The sequence below is a fragment of the Peromyscus maniculatus genome, chromosome 16 (genome assembly GCF_049852395.1).
Source record: "Peromyscus maniculatus bairdii isolate BWxNUB_F1_BW_parent chromosome 16, HU_Pman_BW_mat_3.1, whole genome shotgun sequence".
NCBI classification, from domain to species: domain Eukaryota; kingdom Metazoa; phylum Chordata; class Mammalia; order Rodentia; family Cricetidae; genus Peromyscus; species Peromyscus maniculatus.
Window position 1 is genome coordinate 13,607,096 of NC_134867.1, and position 7,828 is coordinate 13,614,923.

At 44.1% G+C, this 7,828-nt stretch overlaps 1 protein-coding gene across 1 annotated transcript in view; it reads right to left on the minus strand.

The window, feature by feature from the left end:
- The window catches only part of Sesn1 (sestrin 1), a 96,109-nt gene that overhangs the window by 45,949 nt on the left and 42,332 nt on the right, over positions 1-7,828 (minus strand). The gene's annotated exons all lie outside the window — the stretch shown is intronic.

Sequence of the window (7,828 nt, forward strand, 5' to 3'; positions counted from 1 at the left end):
AACCCCTTTGATTAAACAATGCATCTACATCCGGTTAATAGCTGATGTAATCATAGAATTTCAGAGCCTAGTCATTAAATAAACTGGTTGAAACTAGCAGTTTGGAGCACTCTACAGATGACGATATTGAGAAGCAGGTTAAATGCATAAATGTAACATCGATATATTGACTATATAGTTGGGTGGATTTGGATAACATGTACAGAATCAGAGCTAATATCAGAATTGACTAGAATTAAACAACCACTTTAAAAAAATATCATTTCTGAATTGCTATTATTTAAAAACAATGGAAACACACACACACACACACTCATTACCCAAATACTCCCTCAGAAATCAAGGGTAAAATGGTATGTAGTTATTTTTCCTTCACATATTCAGTTGAGGCAGATACAGTTCATAAGCAGATTAATTTGTATCTCCTGTTAAAGGACCAAGCGTCTCGTAAAGAGAGATTCAGTGCTATGGTCTGGCCGTGGCTTAGCTTCCAGCGGTTGGCTGCTGGGAGACTGGTGCCCAGTGTGACAGCTGGAACCTCTAGGACGCTGACCTAATAGAAGTGGTCAGGTCCTGGGGCTCCACCTCCAGGAGTGGATTCAAACTGTTTTGTTCGAGTGAGAACCAGGTCTCCTCTAACTGTTAGTTATCAGGGAGAGAACTGTTAAAGAGAGGGCTGCCTCTCCTGTTATTTGAACCTATGCCTTGGCAGGTCTGCGTCTGCCAGGACTCGGCCAGCATCCTGCTTAGATTCTCCAGTCACCAGAATGGTGAGCTAAATAAATTTGTTTAGTGATGTTGGGAAGTGTTAGAGATATACACCTGCCCTTAAATAAACCACTCCATATTAGTAATTCAGTCTCAGGTATTTTGTTTGAGCAATGCAAAATGGATTAAGACAGCCAGTAAGCTACAGGTGGACTGAAATGAGAGGCCAACTTGTAGGACCAACATGTACACACAGCTCATCTTGGGTACTGGGTCCTGCACTGGAGACAAACCACTGTTAGTAAGTTCAAGGCCCCTGTTTTGTCAGGTCTCACTGGGACAGATGACCTTGTTTTAGCTTTAGCTAGAGTCATTGGCTTTGTTGAGGAACAAAGAGCTGGGTGTGACCACGCCTTCAATAGCAGCAGGAGGCAGAGGCAGGCCAGCCTGGTCTACAGAGTGAGTTCCAGGATCTCCAGGCTACATGAGAAGCTGTCTCAATAACCTCCAAAAGCAAAACCAAAACAAAGCAACAAGAAAAGCACAAAGAGATGTTTACTCAGTGGGAAAAGGAGGAACTCAGTCCAAAAGGAATAAAGCAGCATTGATTCTCATTTCATATTCACCAAGGGCAGACACTTCCTTGAATGGGACACAGGACGCAATTATATCAAAAATATCTTAAGCACCACATTAGAAAATTTTGATAAGCAAGAGCAAATGTTTGCCTATGTTTAATGTGTGAGTAACGTGTCTACCTTAGGTGCAAACTCTTAGAGTGGGGTCAGAGCAGAAAAACAACAGGCTGAACACTGCAGAGCAAACAGGGGACTCCACACAGGGTGGGAGGCAGCGACCAAGATAAGAGCTGCCTACTTTACACGTGTGTACAGATGTGTAAAGCAGGCTGCAGAAAGCTGTGAAGTCACAGTAGCTCATGACTAAGTACATGTTCAAACACGCCAGAGAGCTGACGACTCTCCTTCAGTTGGGCAGAAAGTCATATTAACGTCCAAGTGCCACCACTATATTTACTATTTTCAGTTCAAAATTTAGCTTAATATAAAGTAACTGAAGGGAAGAAGTTGAAATTGGGGGATCACAGAGCTGCCTCATGACTTTTGTTTTGTTTTGATTTTTGACACTCATTCACTTTCTTCAAAAACCTTGATTTTTCTTCCATGTTAACGAGAGTTTTGCTCATGCAGAAGATGAGTTAGTCCTGTGAATGACTGTGTTCTTCAATCTGCAAAGGAAGCAGGTTGGAAAGCACCCCTGAGGGGTTACATTTGAGCCACAGACTAAGGGCTGTGGCCGAGAATCTCATGTGCGTGTCAAAGGGCGGCCATGCCAGAAGCGGGATGACTGACTTCACTTAAGAACCGAGCCTGGGAAAGCAGCTAAGCAGAAACACATGGCCTTTTGATACAAGTATTACCTTTAGAGCAAGAAAACTCCAGCTCAGGGATTAGAGATTCTGGAACTGCTGGTCTTCAAATGAAAATTATTTATTCCCTTTCTTTCACCAAAGAATTTAGCTTGTTATGATTTTTTTCTTAAGTTCATGAATAAAAGTATGAGGGTAAGGGTTGGAGAGGAAGAGGTAGAGATGGGATAAAAAGCTTTTGTGTAACATTTGGACTTTTGATCTCCTGTCAACTTAGTTATTAAGCATGGGGAAACGGTTATGAATCGATCATTTTAGTTTACCACTGTTACTTTTTAGGAAAACATCTAAGGCCTCTTTAGCAACCCCAGCAAATCACATCAGGTGTTCTGCTATGGTGATTAAACTGAAGCAGGAGTCACTGGTATCGCTTCCTCAATTTTATTTTAACACCTTGAGAACAAATGCATCGTTAGCCTCTATGTGGCAAATACATTTTTAAACAGAGTATTCTCAGTTTGCAGAGTATGCATCATTGTCAACTGAAGGCACATAGTTCTTTCCTATTTACCCTCTACACGATCTCAGTTAATCTGCTAAACCCACTTATACAAAGACTTGTGCTATGAACTCTTAAGCCAAAGGAAGGATTCTGAAGCAATCAAGGGCAGAAGTTTCCAGAACAATGCTAAAATTCCTAAGGTTGTGGGAATGACAGGGTCCATCTTCAACACGTGAATGATTTCAAATGTTTTACTAAGTGTGCAGAATCTAAAAATACATAGATTAGAGCAGAATTGATTACTTAAATCAGAATCCTAGAATTAAACCATATCATAATTCCTTAAATATTAAACTTCTTTAAGATTACCCTAAGATAGCATTGAGAAATGACTTTTCAAACAACAGTAAGAAAAATTTCAGATATAATTAATGAATGCAGTAGCTAATTTTCCAAGCATAAAAGCCTATGCAAGCCTTTTGGAATCCAGTAACTGTATGGATTTAGAATACAGGTGAATATTTAAGTGTTTCTAGTTTTGTGCTAAGTACCAGTAAAAATGAGGATTTCTGATACCTAAGCTACATGTTATTAAACACACAGACAGCAACCGAGAAGCCTGGAAGGTCAGACAGCTGCAAGCGTTTGCCTCATCTGTTTGCCTGCCACAGACAGCTGAGAGAATATAGAGATTCACATTAATGTCCACTGGAACCTGGGTGCGGTGCTGCGCACTTTTAATCTCAGCACTTGGGAGGCAGAGGCAGGTGGATCTCTGTGAGTTTGAGGCTAGCCTGGGCTACAGAGTGAGTACCAGGACAGCCAGGCCTACATAGTGAGACTCTGTCTCAAAAAACAAAAGCCAAAAGCCAAAAGCCCCCCCCCCCCCCCCCCCCGCCCAAAAAAGATCTATTTGCAAAGTTTTTTTTTTTTTAATAAAAATATTTAGAGAAGTCATTCTAGAAAATAAATATAAAAGCTTGCCTTCTCTATCCAAAGGGCTAGGAAGGGAATAGCCTAGCAAGACAGAGCATTTTTAGACACAAGTCACTCTCCCGAGGTGAAATGCCTTCCCTGACACCACACTAACAAAAACAGCTGTGCCCTACCCACACCCAAACCAGCAAAGGCTAAGTGGGGATGCAAACTTCCACTCCTACTCAGAAGTAACAAGCGCTCCCAACCCCAGCCAGGGGCTGGATTTTCATTCTTGTAGGGCAATGGCAGTCGTCATGCCCCACTGTTAGCAGTGGCGCAGACCACACAGGAAGCTGGCCTTCCACGTGCACCCAGAAGCAATGACCACCCCTCCCACTCCTGTCTGAGCGCTGATGGCAGAAAGACCTAGGCAGAGTCAGGACTTTTGACCATGATGATGAGGCCACCCCTACCCTGTGACGTTTTGGGAACAGTAAAAAGGCACGCTGGTGTCTTCTAGACAAGGAGGCATCACCAAGAGCCCATCAGGGAGCTGAAACTTGAACCCTTGTCCAGAGAAAGCAAGAGTTCCCCAACACACACAGGCCAAACCAGAAACCAGAACTCCTGCCTTTTCTTGCAAAAACAAGGTAATAGCCTCTTCTCCTGCTGGAGAGGTGTCAGAATAATAGCCAACTACAACAAAATACTTAAACCAGATCCAAAGTTTCCCACATTAACATCAAACAGGTACAGCATCAACAGAAAATTACAATATGCATTTCAAATACAGATGTATTCAGATATTAGAATACTGAAATTATTATAAGTATTTCTAGCTTTGTATTAAGTGCCACTGAAAAACTGGGCGGGGGAGTAATCCTGCTGCCTAAGATATACATTATATGCCAGTGGACACACAATACAGATGTGGTCTGCTGCACAAGATATATTTCATATGCCAGTAGGCACACAATACAGATGCTGTCTGCTGCATAAGATATATTTTATATGACAGTGGACACACAATATAGATGTTGGAAGTATTTTAAAGAAGCCATCAGGAAAATACACTAGGAAGTATGTTCAAAGACTTGGAAGAAATAAAGCCCAGCAGAGACAAGGACTATGTAAATGGACATGCTCAACAACAGATTGAATAGTCAGTGGACTGGGAGATAAATCAGCAGAACTTTCTAGCAACAGAAAGAAAGCAACAACAAGATAAAAACCAACGAGCAACACCCCAGGCACCCACAACACCATCACAAAATTTAACATTCCTGTCATCAGAATTCCAGAAGATGCCAGGGTTGAGAACACCTGAAGTGATGGCCGAACACTTCCCAAATAGAGCAAAGAGAGTCCCAATTGAAATCTAGGGTGAACTCTAAACTGTCAGAATAAATCCGACACAAAGATGTGCCAGTCACTTTTGGAAAAACATCTTACAAGCGGTGAAGGAAATGACACCTGATCACTCAGAGGCACCAGCGCAGAAGCCTAGAGGTTGGAAGGAAGTTGTTCAGCTCTCAAGTGCTGAAGAAAATAATTTTGTTAACCCACGAGTCTATATCCCGTGAAAATATCCTTCAAGGATAATAAAACAAACATTCTCAGATTACGGGTGAACAAAAACGAAACACAAATCCTTCCCAGCAGATCTACTTGAAGAGAGTGACTACATGACAGATTTAGGTTTTTATGTTTTTTGAGACAAGATCTCTGTGTAGCCTTAGCTGTCTTGGAACTCGCTCTGTAGACCAGGCTGGCCTCGAACTCACAGATCACCTGCCTCTGCCTCCTGAGGCCGGGGGATGCCACCTGTACCTGGTGTCTAAATGACATTGTTAAACGAATGCAAGACTGAAGGAGTGAGCTCTGAACACGAGGAACAAGACACGAATACAGCAACCAAGATGCTTCTCAACCGACACATGTTCTTCCCGACCGTGTCCTCGATCATGTCGAGAAACTGACCAGAACCAGCTGCTGTCACTGTCTGTGTGACACCGGCAGGATGCAGAGGTGACATTTCAAATGACCCCGAGAGCGGGCAAAGGACCTGATGGAGGTCAAGCGCCTCAGCCCTGAACAACCTTGAAGGCAGTAAAACCTATCAGAACAAACGAAACTCGAAACACATAACAGACAACAGGGAAATGGAACGTGGATTCTTCTGGCAGCTAGTAACTGCACTTATAAATAGTGTTGTGGGTAAAATAGGAAGTATTGAGAGAAATTGTAAAAACACACAAACTGAACAAAAATGGAAACACAGCGACATCTGTGTGGCGCAGTGAGAGCAGAAGGGAACTCACAGCTACATGCACATGCCAGATAAAAGAAAATGTAAGAAGAAAATCCAAAGTTCTACTCCGCAAGCCTCAAGAAAAAGCAATGTGGACCAAGGCGCAAGACGAAGAAAAAAAAGTCATGAGCAATCAGAGACAGAAGCAGAAACAAGAGAAAACGCAGTAAAATCAAGTGCTGGGTCTTCAAGGAAACAAAAGTGCGTGTGCACGAGTGTCTGTGCAATGTCCCGGAGTCTGAAAAGAAGACAAGCTGGGTCAATTCCCACCCAAACTCAGGAAACAGCGCCCCCTGGGGACCATGCCTTAAACACACGCAGTAGCAGTTTGGGGTTTCCAGCCAATAGGAGCCATCTGCCACTGAGCCGGGAGCAGGTACAGCCAGCTCCCCCCAAAAGCCTTCATCCCAAACATCCCCTTAGAATCAGGTGGGGATGTACGGCTTGGGTCTGTGGGGAAGGCTGTACTGGAATCCAACAGGTCTCTTGGGAGGATCTTAGCGGGCCTCGAGGCTGGGTCAGAAATGAAATATATGCAACTCCCCGCGGGCCCCTGGGTCCTCGCTGCCTCAGACCAAAAAGAACGAGGATCAACATTGGCTGGTGCCTGGTAGCTGAGGGGGAGCAGGTGGCTCTCAGGGTAAAGGGCCTGGTCCTTGCTCCTCCTGTGACCCCTGTGAAGTCTGCAGCAGGCGAGCTGTGGCTCTGTCACGTGGGGCTGTCACCTTCCTTTTTGGTGCCTCCATATCAGCGTCTTTAGAAACAGACAACCAGAAGCAGGCTAGGGTAAGCACTACCCACAGTGGGCTGGGCCCCCCTCCCACATCAACCATTAGCCAAGAAAATGCCCCAGAGACACGCTCAGCTCACAGTCCAGTCTGAGGGAGACACTTCCTAAATTGAGGTGCCCTGTTCTCAGGGGACTCTAGTTAGTGTCCAGTTGACAAAAACCAACCAGCACAAAGTCAATGACTATTAAGGAAATCGAAGTTGTGATTTTTTTTAATTCTTTCATAAGAACTCTTCAAGTCCAGATGGGTTCACTGTAATTTTATTAAAGAGGAATGAACATCGATCTTATATAATCCTTAAAAAAATAAAAAGAGGTAATATTTCCCAATTCAATTTCTTTTTTTTTTTTTCGAGACAGGGTTTCTCTGTGTAGCTTTGCGCCTTTCCTGGAGCTCACTTGGTAGCCCAGGCTGGCCTCGAACTCACAGAGATCCGCCTGGCTCTGCCTCCCGAGTGCTGGGATTAAAGGCGTGCGCCACCAACGCCCGGCTTCCCAATTCAATTTCTAAAGTTAAGCCACAAAGGTGGGGAGGGGCAGGAAAACGTCCCTTAGAATATGGTAGGTGTGGACGGAATTCAGGACTGACTGACAGAGCCAGCTGCCCTGGACTGGGAGTTAAACTGATTAGCAACTCAGTTCAACATCTTACAGGAAAAGCATGTTTATTAAAAGGCTATGAATGTAACAGGAAGGTGTCGTCGACTCTGAATTGGATTTGAACCTGTCCCTGGAACAACTACAGGATTTCGGAAGCAGAATCGATGTTATCAGATGAGTGAGATTCCAAGCCAGAGCTCTTGGTTCAGTTGGTTCAGAACACCTTCACACGCCTGGGACAAGGGCTAGTGGAATCGGAAACTAAAGACATGACTTGCTTATCTTATGCCTCCTTTCAGTGACCGAGGCTTCAGAATTAGGTTACTCATTCCTCCAAGGAGGTCCCGTCTTCAGCTGTTTGGAGGAGCCCTCAGATGAAAGTGACCCAGACAACAAAGGCTCGGAGTGTGCGTAAGTCCCCAGGGGTCTTGTCCACTCCAGTCGCCTACCTTGTTGCAAGATCTACAGCCAAGTGACAGCACTTCTTTGACTCTTAACATAACAAGGGCAGGTCTGGGTTTGCATGAGCACTAATGTTTGCCCAGGATGAGCCAGAGGATTCAGAAATGACTTCCTCTTTGGTGAGAGCAGAGAGTAGTATTCCATGGTTCC